The 15,618-nt window shown below is 39.5% G+C and overlaps 1 long non-coding RNA gene across 1 annotated transcript in view; it reads left to right on the top strand.

Moving 5' to 3' along the window:
* LOC146036693 (uncharacterized) overlaps window positions 1-8,381 on the top strand; it is a 94,743-nt gene extending 86,362 nt beyond the window's left edge. The window contains exon 4 of the long non-coding RNA XR_014460931.1: window positions 7,618-8,381. This is a non-coding gene — a long non-coding RNA (uncharacterized LOC146036693). The remainder of the gene's footprint in view (window positions 1-7,617) is intronic.
* Window positions 8,382-15,618: the final 7,237 nt, after the last annotated feature.

Below are 15,618 nucleotides of genomic sequence, written 5' to 3'. Positions count from 1 at the left end.
TCTGATGCAAGCCAGCACGCTGTGATTAATTCGGCTTCACATGCATTTATTATAACAGTGCTGGCCTAATAATATGTCTTGTTAAATTATAGACACCTTCACAAATGGGCTTGAAAGTATAACATTTGACTTTGGCAATATTACAGGTACAAATATTAGGAAGCTAATAAAGAGCCATGTTTTACATGACTTCTGTAAGAGCGAGTGAGCTGGAAGAGAGCCAGTGAGTACCAAATATTTTTTTCTTTACTCTTTAGAACTAAAATTTAGTGGTGGGTCTAATTATTAATAATAATTTCATAATAATAATGTTATTTATATAGCACTTTTCTCCTAAAAGGACTCAAAGTGCTTGCTTTAGCCTTTTACAGCACAAAAATCAAAACAAACTTAACAAGGGACATTAGTGAAATGCTTGGGTGAACAGGAAAGGCTTGAGTCTATTTTTGAATGTTTCCAGAGTGGAAGCTTCTCGAACTGAGCGGGGAAGTGAGTTCCATAGAGTTGGAGCCACAGTGCTGGAAGCTTGACCCCCAGATGAATTCAGGAAAATTCCTGGTACTGTTAGTACCCATCAACCGATCACAGTAATCAAGCAGGGCAATAAGGGATCAGAAGCTGCTTCAGGTACCATTGGCCATGGTCATGTAGAGCTTTGAAAGTCAGTAAGTCAACTATAGTATATAGTTTTAAGATTGGAGGAGGCCGTGTGACCTCTGACATCAAACCACATGGGCAGGATTTGATGCCAAGTTCTAGTGGTGCTTAGTTCTGCCCGGTATAAATAAGTAAAATGCTCAAAATTATCCTGCTCCTGCAATGCCAAGATTTGAGGCTCCAATCATCTAAATTCCTGCAATTGTGGGCCTAAATCCTGGGACCCCGTTAATTCAAGGATTGACCTCCCTATACTCTACCTGGTATCTATGTATTTTTGCTACATCTAATATATTAAATTAAATGTATCCAAAATGGGCAAAAAAGATGTATGTTGATACATAATAGACATCTCATCATGGTCTTAATATAAGTAATAATTATTATTGCACTAACAATGCCACATTGGCAGTAGCTGTTCCTAACAACCCTCTTATATAAGTATACAAATATAACATGGTCACTTGATGTTATTAAGATCACCGAAGATGATATACAGTAATAATCATATTAAAGAAATGTCTCACATCATTTTGGCAGTGACCTTGAGAAACTCTCTCATCTATGTCAAATATTTTTGAATAATTACAAGTTATTGTCGTAATACAAACAAGTAGACACCTAAGAGGATACTAACCAAATTCAATGTGATGTCATGGGGCATGACATGGCAACTTTTTGTTTTGAGCAGCTTCATAATTACAGTCAAAACTTCCTCCCACCAGTTTGGCTCTGAACTTTTGATATTAACGAATAGGTATTAAAATGTCCTTACATTTCACATTCATTGTTATCATAATAATGTTATAATAATGATATTAATAAACGGCTTAAAGTTCATTTATACATATATACCAATCCCATCCTTTTAAAAAAATGTATTGAACATTTTTCATCGTATAGTAAACAAACATTGAACATAGTACAATATAGAATACAATAAAAGCGTGAAAAAAGCTGATAAAGCAAAGTCAACAATAGTAAAGATACAGGGAAACCATCTTCTAAAATGTGCAGAAATTAGAATTTGGCAGCGGTAATAGATTCAGTTGAATCATAGATTTTTTTTTTCTGAAAGGTTGAATGAACCTACAGGATCACCATATGTGCTGTAGGTTACCTTGCTTACCACACATGTGCAAGCATGGGTACTAAATATCAGCAATATTAAGGTTTGTAGCAGTTCTTCTTTACCCACATTTTACCTAAGATGGAGCTCTTAGCAAATTCCAGCCACATTTCAAACCACTCCTTTCAGGAGAGTATGGTAGAGGAGTTTAATATGAAGGAACTGGTAAAATACCTTGTATGTTGAGAGTACCAATTCTACAAGCTAGCAATGTCAGGGAAGGTACGTAGAGACCACTTTGCAGGAGTTATTAAGTTTTCATAGAGCTTTGAATTGGGAGTGTTTGCTAGAGATAAAGTAGACAGGGTAGGATGGTCATTTTAACTGCTACCATACGATCAAAGCAATCAGAGACATCTTCTCTATTGGAAACTAATAACAGATTGACTTTGGCAGTGTATAATTGTGAATATGATCTGTTGAGGTAAACCCTTAGGTATTTAAGTTTATGGGGCGGCCCCCAGACCAGCTCTATAAGATATATTGAAATCCAATATTTCAGATTTGTTGGTGTTTACTTTTTTTTTTTTTAATCATACATTTTAAATAGTTTTAGAACATGTCAATAATGGTGTCATAAAATTAATTTTAAATAAATTGTACCAATTTATTTTCATAAAAAAGGGCCAATAATACATATGATTAGCCATATTTATATTATTTAATTAAATAAAGGGCACTGTTTCACTTTTAAAGGAGCAAGTTTCTTGTAATTTCAGAGAAACTTTTCTTGAATGCAAAACAACATAGCAGCAATAAACAGTACTTTACTAATTTTGATGAAAAATTATTCATTTTACATTGGTACCCAGAGGATTGGTATTTAGGACCAGAATATTATTTTTAGAAAGGGTTGTGTCACGCTTGGTGGAATTTGTGAACCCGGTACTGGCACAGGAACTTCAGGGGTGTCTGGACTTCGGTATAACAAACGTGCTGGATGAATGACCGACTGTTGCATGAAGAGGTTACTGGAAGAACTGCGAGGGAGTTCACCCGCTGGGTTGTCGACGTTGCTGACGCGAGGGTTGGCACATGGCGGCAGATTTTTACTGGACATGAAGACTTGGACGACCATCGGGAGTGTGGGGTAGAGGCAGGCCGGTATATACTGGCAGGCAGAACCTCAGCAGGAACTGGCAATTGAACCGTTTGAAAGGGTTGGAATGGCTGGAAGCCGAAACCTTAGTTAAAACTGCAGTGGAGCACAGAGAACTATACTATACTATACACAGTACTAGAATGTGGAAACGTTGCACTGGCAACTTCCTGAACCAGGCCTTCCTCCTAAATACCCTTTAGTTCGGTTCCCACCCATTTGGGACATCCTGGAGGGAAGTAAGGGCAAAACTTGCTGTTTGCCCAAAACCAAGAGGGCGCCGCGGGAGTCCGGTGCTCAGAGAGTAACTCCCAGCCTCAGACAGCCCAGATCTCACCTGCGCGCCGGGAGGCCGCCCAGCCACACAGGACGAGCGCCAGCACCCCGCACCTCCGCCGGTGAAGCCCCTCCAGAGTGCCCGCACAGGTACACCCCACTGCGCTGACGTCCCCCTGCGGCAGGCCGTGACAGGTTGCTTCACGTTCAATTAAAGGAAGTATGGGGGTGGTGAGGTCTCCTGTTCTCAGTACTGTGAGGCTGTAATGCTAACCATTACTCATACTTGCCTACCATCCTGGAAGCTGCAGTAGACAGCTTCCAGGATGGTAGTCCCCTTTTTTGGGTAGTCCCCTGCAGCCCGGAGTAGGCAACTCTCCCGCATCCTGCCCACTTCCTAGTGAAGGCTTATGTAACATCCCAACCAATTGTGGGGGCCGAAGGAAAGGCCAGGACTAAATTGGAATTGCGTAATTTGTCCCTGCCCCCTCATGACAGTCCTACAAATCATGGGTGGTTTTCATTGTAGGGGGTGGGGTCTAATTAGGAGACAGTTTGGCCCCACCTCTCTGAAGTGGTCTAAGCTTCTCCCAGAGAGGACACTAAAGAAGTAGACAAGTATGCCATTACACCAGGACAAACATTGTCTTGTGGACTTTGTAACATGGGTTTTTATTAACCCTTTGAGTGTCAACATCTCTGTGAGAGATGTACAACATATCCGCTAACAATTTGTTCTATAAATTCAAATAAAAATGTTTAAAAAAAAGTTTATACAGTATTTTCTATATAAGGTAAACATTACAGGTCATTATGATGAATAAATAATATATGTTTGCTTGGCAATTTTCACACCTATTTAATTTTTGACAAATTCATTCGGCACTCAAAGGGTAACCCGTAAACTCATTGCTTTTTTACCCCCAGTTATTCCTATTCGGAATATTAACAAAATTGGGAAATCAGCTTGCAGCAACATATAGCTTTATAAATGTAGCAAGTTGGAAGGCTGCTCTGGGTTATATACATTTAGGAACATGTTTCATCCAATTCAAACTTGTTTTTCAAAAATACTGTATATAAATCAGGATGAGCTTATTTCTACCATAAACCTTGTTTACTGTTGGTAATATACAGCAGTGCAGGGACGTGCGGTGATTTACCTACTTTCTAATACTGCTAGCGATAAATATAATCTCTCTTTCTAATTTGTAATCATGGAACAATGAGTTATTAACCTAAAAAGGTTCATTTTACCAGAACTTCAGTGTTTATACAATAATTTATTGGAATTAGCGAGCTGCGCATGAGATAACAGGGAATAAAAGATTTTTTCCCCCATTTTCATTTAGTCTGAGAATCCCATTACTCTAAAATCTGTGTTGAATATGTGCCAATAAATCAAGGTGCTTTATGTCAATTTTGTCAGTTTTATTATTGCCTGCATGCAGTAATTATTAGGAAGAGGGGTTATTTAGAACAAAAGGAGGATATAAAGTAGCAGAAGTTTGATGAGCACATGACAAAGGTATGCATCAATTTTCTCTCCTTAGTGTCAGCTTCCAGGAATGAGAAGGTCTGATTTAAAAACTTTTCTGGCTCATGGAAAATGCTGTTTGTGCTGGAAAATAAATGAAAGGATGGTAATAACCCAGGGTTGCCTACCCTCCCGGAATGGCCGAGAGTCTCCCTAAAATCGTGTCCCCCTCCGGGCCGTCCCAGAAAGGTGGGCAACCCTCCCGGATTCAGTTGAACCCCCACTGCACCCCCCCCCCCCCCGACATCAGCATTTAAATGCCGCAATCCGCGGGCCTCATAGAAGGGGGAGGAGCTAAAATGTCACAATCGTGTCATTTTAGCCCCACCCCCTCCACGGAGATCCGTGAATTAGGCTATTTTACATCCTGGGGGTAGGGCTTAATGACACACCCAAGCCCCGCCCACCAAACTGCTGCTGAAAATCTCCGCTAGCTCTAAAAGTCGGCAACCCTGTTATAACCATATTACAGTATATATTTTTATATTTTGTTTTTGCATATCTGACAGCAAAATATGATATTGTATACATCCTGGACCCTAAAAGTATTGATTATATTTTTTATTCTTAAATTACCTTTCTTACAGCCACCCTATGTCGACTATGGCCCTGACCACAGCCCTGGACAATGGCAGTCACTGCTGCAGAGAGGAGGGGGGAGTGGTTACTAATAACTGGAGTCTGGGGCTGCTGATGGCAGCAGTATGGGCCCAGCTGTGTCCTCTACCTTTCAGCAGCAAACCGTGCTGTGTACTGTGCTGCAGTGTGGCCGGGGAGGTTACTGCCGCTTAGCACCAGCAGTGATTATCTGTGCCTGTGCGGTGGGGAGGGGTGCGGGGAGCAGTCACACTGATTGTGCCATATTATCATTGATGGATTCATTTAAAGTTGGATATGTTTGTGTTCAAAGCATATAGATAAAATCAGTACCTCCAACAATGTATGTATTTAGTTTGTTTTGCATATGTACAACTCAACATAATGCATTCTGTAGAGTCTGCAAGAGTCTGCATATCCTAAAAACTACTTTAAAGATATCATGATGTGGCCGAACAGTAGAGACACCAGTCATCATCATCAACCTACTTAACAACAAAAAATGCCTATTTGCAGATCTCTATCCTGCCGAGAAACAGGAGTGAGATAACAGAATACATTGATATATTTCAATTCAATATACAGTATATCATAATGTTATTATATATTTTTTTAATTCTGCAATTTATTCAACATCTTTCTATTGGCAGACACAGCAGTAGAGTGCTTACCATTCTTTGTCCCTAACTCCCTGGGTTGTGTTCTGATCAGGGTATAGTTGGTGGTGAGTTTGTATGTTCTCACTATGTTTGCGTGGGCTTCCTCAAACAATCCAAAACCATTCTGGTAGGTTACAGTTTGTGTGTTTTAGACTGAGAGGCAATCTTATGGAAGTTTCAACATCATTAATAACCCTTTTCCACTAGCCTAAATAACCTGGGGTTTTGCACGGGAGCACGCAAAAACCTGGGATAGCAGGCAGCGAAACCCTTAGCAGCTGAAAGGACCTGGCTCTTGAGACTCAGCATTTCAAGCCAGGTAGTGAGCAGGGTTGAACATGGATTCAACTCGACTTGCTGTGCAGTGTAAACGGTTAAAACAAGTCGATGCGACCCAGGACCTGTTCACTGCAATGCGATAGCTGGCACTGGGAGATACTCTCATCTCCCAGCATTATGCCAGGTGTTGACGCCGTTGTGAAAGGGTTCCCAAGCTGGGTTGAAGCAGGATACAAAATCCTGAGTGCAACCCGGCTTGTAGCTGTTAAAAGGGTATAAAAAAAAATGAAGGGTACATCGTAGCCGGGCTGCTATTTGTATTGCCCCCTAAGCTTCATTGAAGCAAACACTGATGTGAACGATGCAACAACTTTCCTGTAAAGTGCTGTGGAAAACTGTGTATTGGCACTTTGTTACTAAGATAAACAGCAATATTAAGCCTTTTTTTTTTTTTAGAAATTATGCTATCATTTACATTATCAGGTTGAGAAATCAGCCCCTTTAGGACATAGTGTGACAGAAGCGCTTGTGCAGAAGTGTTTAGGTCCTTAACGATTTCGAGCAGATATTTCACTAATCCTTATCCCAGCTGGAAACATGAATGCCAGTTTGTAACGCCAGCCAGGAAAGCTCTCGCTGTGTTATGTTTGTCAGTTATCTGAATAATTATTATGGAAATCATCTTTGACATTATAAAGAGGCACGTGATGCTATTAAATGATTTGTATCCTGTTTCCACTCTTACTGTGCTTGCCCTGGTGTTCCCGTAGATATTGATAAAACATTAACAAATAGGAGTTTAGAATAAACTTAGAGCATGTCGCTTCACGGGAGCTTAATGAGATAAGCCTAGGGTGGTATATTGGTTATCCATGCCGAGTGTCTAAATTAACTGTTTCAGATCTGTCCAGTATGAAGAGGTCTGCTCACACTAAACTCTGACTAGTATCATATAACAGTGGTAATTACAGCATTGATATCGGTGTGGATCGTTTTGTCGACATCACTTAGGTCAACTGTCATTAAGTCAACACCGTTCGGTCGACAGGTGGCAAGGTCGACAGGGGACAAGGTCGACATGGGTTTAGGTCGACAGGGGACAATGTCGACAGGTTGGAAGGTTGACATGGTTTTTTTCTGTTTTTTTGGAAGTCAACTGCAGTCCCTCGCATCGTCCGCTACGCTCGCAGTGCTGCTGGCACACTATTTTATTCCAAGAGAAAACAGGTTAAAGCAGCGCTGACACAATTATTGTAATTGATATGAGTGAATCAATTTCATATAATCAATATTTTAATATGAATTCATGCATATAAAAAAAAACATTAAATAATGGAACACAATTACAATTTAAAAAGCATAAAAATTAATTATTAATTTACAGTGATTCCAGATCTCACGTGGATGAATTGACCCCTGGTTGGGGGGAGAAAGAATGGTATGACCTGCACTGTCTACTGCACAACCGTCCCTATGAATGGAGTCCAATAACCGGCAAGCTTGAATCCTGTAAGCCGTCAAAGGGAGGGTCTGATGTGGGAGCCTGACTACCACCTCTCGGCTATTTGTATCCAATATGACAGGAAGATGATGAGCCAAGGACTTCCAATATTTAGGGACCCGGTGGTCAGAAAAATAAGCAGGTAAATCTCCAACAGGCACAAAAAATACAGGAGATAATGAGCGCTGATTATGATATTCCACACTGCAGCTGTACCAAAAGGGGAAATTACCTAGACCCCTTAGAGTGAACCAAGCAAAGAAAAAAAGAAATATGGTACAGCGCTGTGCTGAATATAAATATAATTTATTAAAAAATAATATTTAAAAGATATACAATTTCATGGCCACAATAGACAAACAAGACTCACAACACATATAGAATTGTTAGTCCAATCCCATCTCAACCAAAAACTGGTTAGTAATTTACTGCATGCATGCAAGCGTTTTGTTAGTTATATATCCAAGGCTTAGATTGATTTCAGCTTCAGGATTAATTTCTATTATGCATATGCAAAAAAGGAAAAATATATGATATACTTAGGTTTGTCACCAGTATTGAGGTAGGGATGGGGTTTTTCTTCAGGCTTTAGTATGAACCACGATGCTTGTCTCCGACCGTTGGTGCAGTCCTATTGTACGGTCATATCAAAGAATAATAAGCTGGTGTCCAATTGTGGCCAGGAAGATGTCCCCTTTATCCTCCAACAGTCTCCACGGATTCCGGAACACACTGGGACTGCAGCACGGGTGGTGCAGTTCCAGTGTGTTCCAGAATCCGTGGAGACTGATCTGTGCATGGTTCTGTCAAACTCACCAGCCAGAATCAGTTATATTTTTCTGTTGATTTTTGGTAATGTTTAGGGTGTGATTTAAAAAATTGCACCTACCGTATATACTCGAGTATAAGTCGACCCGAATATAAGCCGAGGCACCTAATTTTACAACAAAAAAAACTAGGAAAACTTATTGACTCAAGTGGGACTCTCACTCGAGTATAAGCCGAGTGGGGTTTTTTCAGCACAAAAAATGTTCTGAAAAAGTAGGCTTATACTCGAGTATATATGGTAATTACATTTGCGAGTTGTATACTTTTAATGGGAAAACATCTGGATGTGATTTGTAATGTGCTATTTTTTTGGTCATGGCAAAACGTGCAAATTGTAATAAAATTTACACGCTACTACATGTGCAAGGTTCAGAAATGTGCAAGTTTGCCCATTTTTAAATTTGGCCAAACATGTCTACCAAAATGATGGTCCTAGTAGGAAGTTCATGTGAAGGAAGAGTCTGGTCGGTGAATAATGTCTGCAACTCATACACAGTGGAAAGATTTACTCACTCATTTGATGCTTCTATATAAACATATTACTGATTGTCATGTACTGTAGTTGGCATCTCAATGGTCAAGATGTCAATGGTCAGAAGGCCCGCACCGGAATCCCAGCACCGCTCAGAATCCCAATGCTGTAATCCGGACAGCCAGCATACCAAATGTATGCCAAGGACGGTTAGGGTTAGTCCTGCAGAGAAAGAGGTGTCGCTGTAAAAGCATTGGAACAGGGGCCCTTTCAAAATGTTGGATTGAGTCCACAATGTTCTGGCTATGACCCCTGTTTGGTACTTTGCTGGTAAACTTCACTTGGGACTGGAGAGAACAACGTAGCATTCACTTGCTCTCAAGCATGGCAAGGCATTGCGCTGTACTTCTGGCTGCAGCTAACAGCTCTCCATGGTCCAGCCTATAGAGGGTAAATGGATCCAAAACAAACAATATGTAGTGCCCTGTTTAACTTCTGTTTACAGTATTCACTCTTTTTTTTGGAACATACAGATGGAACCAGGTTCATTCACGCAGCTCCTGGCGCACCATTCAGCGTAAGATGTTTCAATTATTAACTGATCATCTAATATTATACATCTGGTACATTTCCCAGATATTCATGAAATGAGCTGAACCGTTTGGACTCAGACAACTAGGATTGTACAGTATTATCTGTTTTTGCTATTGCTTTACTGGCATATGACTAGCATATTTTATTACTTTCAGATCTCATTACACCACATAGAAAGCAGACTTTTAGAATGATTTGTGTTTACATATACAGTAGTTTTTGTTTTTTTCCTTTTAAAGACTTAACTGTTTTTGAAAATATATATTTTTTCTTGTTGAGGAGACATTTGGGTGTTTGATCTGGCTAAGTTCTATAACGATATTCTCCCCTCTTTGCTGTTTATATTCCTATGATTGAAACACTTCAAAATCTATGCATTTTTCATGTCATTTATTCTTTTCTATGTTATCACGGCTAGTACAGGTTGAGTATCCCTTATCCAAAATGCTCGGGACCAGGAGAATTTTGGATAACGGATTATTCCGTATTTTGGAATATTTTAATATTTCAATGATGTATTTTGAAGTATCTTGCATTTATGCTGTATAAACACATAATATACACACAAATATATTTTATTACCACATAAAATACACACAAATATATTTTATTTGTTCAAAAAATAAGGTTTCAAAACGTGAAACAAAATGTGTGTACTATCTCAGCACTGAATTTGAATGCCAAGCAATCATTGTCTTGCACATATATAGTGCCAGTTACATATCATGTCCCCAGTGATGCTGTTACAAATGTCCCCAGTGAGTTTTTAGCAAAAAAAAATTTTTTTTTTGCACTTTCTGGAATGTCTGGTTTTCGGAATAATTCGGATAACGGATATTCGGATATGGGATACTCGACCTGTATAAGGCTTCTCAGCACCTTAGGCAAATTTTCAACCTCCCCCAACCCCACACCGCCACCGATACCCACTTTCCATCACTCCAAGTGAAAGCATGGAGGTGGAGTCTTAGAAGTTTTACAGCCGCCACCTGTATTAAGTACAGCAAGGTGAGTTCCTCATAGACAGCCTTAATTTTGTGATAGGCATCCCCAAATGTTTACATTATTTCTTTATATTATAGATAGTAATGATTAACACTGCTTTTTAGGATTACAATTATAAATGATTAGTATCTTGTACCGTTTACCATATAGCACTTATGTCAGTGGATTGCAACATGTAGTGGAATGGTAATCAGAGATATATCCAGCTATGGTAGCAACAATATTAAAATTGTAAAAAAGGTCAGCTAATGTAAATAGCTAATTAGTATATACAAAGTACTCAAGGGAATACTTGTCATGGTAACTTGTCTGTATGATTTGTACTGACGTGAATATATGTGGTGTCTATTTAGTCATTTTGCGTTACAATCACGGATCACTTGGGTGGGGGTGAGGACAATATGATATGATTTGTATAGCATACATCATATTGTCCCCCCCATTTTTCCTCAATGCTTCCCACTGTGCACACTTCAATAGGGAATGCTGGAAAGTTCGGTAGAATGTGTGTAGGCAAATATGGGCCATAGGGTGACTGCACACAGGCCCAATTACTCTTAAATGTCTCCTGCTGCTGCTTTATAAACGTTTATGGCTTTGCCTGAGTTAATCTAAAGGCCCCTATACATTTGTGTGAGGTATCACAAGCCTTCCTCACATGCGATACCCCGCCAGGCTCCAGGGTGGCTGGATTGCATACAATACAATGTATGCGCTCTTTTTGTATATGCTGTATCGTATGAGCTGCCAGTCACTGCCACAGGATATGACAAATCCTTGTGGCATTCATGGTGATCTCCAGATCCAATGTGCATGGGAGTGCGGATCACAATCGGAGATTAGGCACATACTGTTTTCCAGTGCACCAGAATCGGGTGAAAAGGGCCCAAAGCGTATAAGTGCATGGGAGCCTAAAGATATTTGTGAGGTATCAAATTACCTGTGGTTATCGATTGTGGATATTTGATGCGCCAGGGGCTCTCAAATTAGAACTGATGCTGACATCTGCATCTCCTGATACACTTAAAGGGGATTATGCCTCACATGCATGAGGCAGGTAAAGCATAATCCTTTTAAGCAGCCGCCAGATCCAGAGTAAAACATCGGGGACATCCCTGATCCCAAGTATTTTTACATGGTCACGGGTCCATTTTTAGCCATTAAAAATAGCCAGCTGTTTTTAATGGCTGAAAATGTTTCAGGGACAATTAATAATTGTTAAAAATATATACACTTCACAGCAGAACCTGCTCCTGAGGAAGCTGGGAGGGTGATCCCAGGACAACGCGGTGAGCTCATACCATTTATTCTGCAATACTACCACTAAGGGTAAATTTATGGACTACATGGGCACTTTATTTCCAAAAATAAGAAATCTCCATAAACTCCATCCGAAGGCTTGTCCGAGACAGCGACAGACTCGCACAGTCTTCCAGGTCTACCAACATCCGTTCCAGAGGAATCAGCAAAAATTCTATTCTATTCCATCTCACCATCGAACTCTGCTTTTGGGATATATTGGCCACCTGGTTTCCATCTGCTGCTATTTGGAGATAACACAGTCCTGACCACCATGCCCATATGGTAGTATGCATGTCAATATTTTAACTACCATTGTTATATAAGTGCACTTGTACTATTCATATTTATATGTAATTCCATAGTTTATTAAATTTTATTAAATTGTCTTTTTGTAAAAGATACCGTTTCTATTGTAGTTTATTTTTTCACCAGCCGTGCTGGTACAGTACATTTTTGTTCTATTTCTTGTATGTTTATTTGGGTTTGACAACCCCAGTATTGGCTGCAGTTAGTAGCACACCAATCAAATTATGTTACAATAAAATGGCTACCTACTTATTTAAATATATCTAAACTAAGAGCTTGGAGTATCCCCGTGATACTCAATGTGGCATATTAGAACATGTGGCATGTTGCCGCACTCAACAGATGCTCAATTACAGAAGTTTAATTAGGAGGTGCACCGTCAAGGGGGTGTGCATAGCACCACCTATTGGGCGTGTCTAACACCGCCCATTGGGTGAGTCTAACACCACCAATCAGGTGTGTCTACTATCATCTATTGGCACTCGCTACAATATAAGACGTCTCTCGGCCACAACATAATCTCCTGCCTATTTCAGTTTTAATCTGCTAATTACTCTGTGTAGCAGTACTCAAAAATATATAAGGTTGACGCAGGTATGTAGTGATATGAGAAAGAAGACACGCACTAGGTGAGTCGAGCAGCGCTTGTAATGATTGACAAGTTTTGCCATATTCAGAAAGGATTCAAACTCACCAATCGGTAACGTGCACTTACCTGTCCCCAAAAGTGATCACTTTCAATATATCCCAGACATATCCATTGAGGCGTGGCTACAACTATCATTTTATATTCATTCCAATTTACTTTTATTTCCCCACCCTACCATGTCATATTATTGTTTTTATGCAATATTGTAATTTCATGTGAATTTTAAACAGTAAAATTTGTTATACTTTTCCAAATATTTGGTATTGTCAATCATTACAAGCGCTGCTCGACTCGCCTAGTGTGTGTCTTCTTTCTCTTGTTTTTGAGTGGGGAGTGACTGCCCCCACATTTGAGCAGCTGCTTTCTTGAAGATACAGTTCTCTGTTAAGCGCCTGATTATTCCTAGTGAATATATTCTTCTCCTCCATGTAGTGATATGACAATGGTTTAGTACAATTAACAATGCAAAACACACATAAGTGATTGATGGGCACTTTTTTTTAATGAAATACAGTTCTAAAAAGCAAAAGTCTGCTAAAAGGAATTGCTGGTATTGCAAGCAGGGAGGTGTTCATAAGGGTGTGCACAGCATTAGGGGGTGCCTGTGCGCACCCCTAACACTCAATGTGCGCATACCTATGATCAGAATAGAATTCAGAGATCTTGGTTACATATATTTACGCAAATATGTTTAACCAAGATCTCAGAATTCTTTTATCATGTAGTGTTTAAGTCTAGTTACTGATGTCATTCCGTGTGCTGGAGGAAAACAATGTATTTTTCTAGAACCCAAACGCTATAAGTCCCAATGTCTCCCTAAATACTGTACATAAAAGTACAAAAATGGCATTAATGTGTAGAATAGAAATGCAATTTCAATAGTAAAGGCCCATACACACTAGAAGATTATCTTTCCATTCTGGCTGGTGAAAAAAATGAAAATCTGGAAATTTTGGGGAACAAATTACAATCAACCATTTGCTCCCAAAAGCTGGAAAATGGACAAAAGAAGTCATGTGCATAAATTGATTTAACTAATTTGTCTGAATGACTGTTTTGGGCTTTTTTCCATGTTTAGGAGCAAATGGTCAATTGTCATTTGCTCCAAAATTTTTCCAGATTTTCATTCCAACCAGCCAGATTGGAAAGACAATCTTCTAGTGTGTATGGGCCTTAAGGATTTATGTCCAATCATGTGGCCAGCTTTTGATCATCAAGCTGTCATGGTAATGGGCCTATATTTATGCGGAGGCCTGAATCTGCATTTGCTTCAATGTTAATCTGGCCCCGGCTCCACCATCCATCGAAACTGTACAACTCTGAATTGGGACCAGTATTACTGCACTGATGTTGGACTAGGGTTGAAATTTTCAGTCCACAAACTGTAAAAAGCACGAGAAATAAGTAACAGCACAATTTCAAAAGCTGGGATGCTTTTTACAGCAAAATATTATGCATTCACAATGGATTTGTAGGAACTGAGGCTTAGCATAGACTTTATATGCCCTTACCGAACAAATGCTGTTTTCTTAAGGAGTGAGAAATCCCAGTGGGAAACCGGGCTTCAACAGCATTAAGTGATTCCTTCTTTGCTGATGTGCAATTTTGTGGAAAATGAGATCTGCCAGTCTAAACTGTATTTCCTTAGATTGCAGTATTAGTCAGTGGTAACATAAGGCAGCGCAGATTTGGGGCTTAGGTTATATTTGAAAGCTACTGAGAGCTATTTTCTTTCTAAATAGAATGTAAAACATTGATATATCTTTATTGTAGCCAGTTAAGATATTGATAAATGAATAAAGCTTGTATTCTGTAGTCTTACATACACATAGAAATTACAGTCATGTTCTTTATATCTCCAGTAGGTGATGGGAATATTGTAGATCGAAAGATGTATTTATGCCATCTGTGCTCTACACATTAGGGGATGAAAGACATAGCTCTGTACTGGGGCAAATGCAGGATTTTAGGAGGGGTGTTTCCAAATGCTTAAATGTGAACAAATCAGGAAGAGTGCTTAATTAGCATTTAATTAGCTATAAATATGTCGTATATGTTCACATTCATCTCATTATACACTGTATAGGGTATATAATACAGTATTCATAATTAACACCATGGGCATAGCTATAGTGGGTGCTTATGGTATAGGCCTAAAGGCTTAGGCTACCCAGCTCGTCTGCACTTAGGTGCGCTTGGATATTGACCAACTTGTCTGCCAATATGAACTTGGAGCTACACTATGACATATTATATATTGAGGGTACTACGTGTCATATTGCGTATAGGGGGTCGTTCTGTGGCATAATATGTATTGGGGCACTGTGCGGCAAAATGTGATCTAAGACACTACTATGGGGCATAAGATGAACTAGGACAATACTATAGTTCATAAAATGTACAACTTCTGCAGAAAGGTGTAAATCTATAAGGGCGGGCCAATTCAAAATATTGCTATGGGACCCACAAGGTTGTGACTATTCCCCTAATAAACACTGTCATAGGCCAGTGGTTCCAAAATGTAACTTCACAGCACACATAGGGGTAAATTTACTAAAGCTTCCAAAAATGAAGAGAGCTGATGTTTCCCCTATTTCTCTATTGCATCTTAGAAAATGCTACACAGAATCTGCTTGGTTGCTATGGACAACATCAACTCTTTTCATTTTTAGAAGCTTTAGTAAATGCATATGTCGACTTAATGACCCTGAAGATATAGCTTCAGACA

Source organism: Crinia signifera, chromosome 9 (assembly GCF_055691185.1).
Source record: "Crinia signifera chromosome 9, ASM5569118v1, whole genome shotgun sequence".
Classification (NCBI taxonomy): domain Eukaryota; kingdom Metazoa; phylum Chordata; class Amphibia; order Anura; family Myobatrachidae; genus Crinia; species Crinia signifera.
Note: the sequence above shows the minus strand (reverse complement) of the source record. Positions and strands in the feature narration are given on the sequence as shown.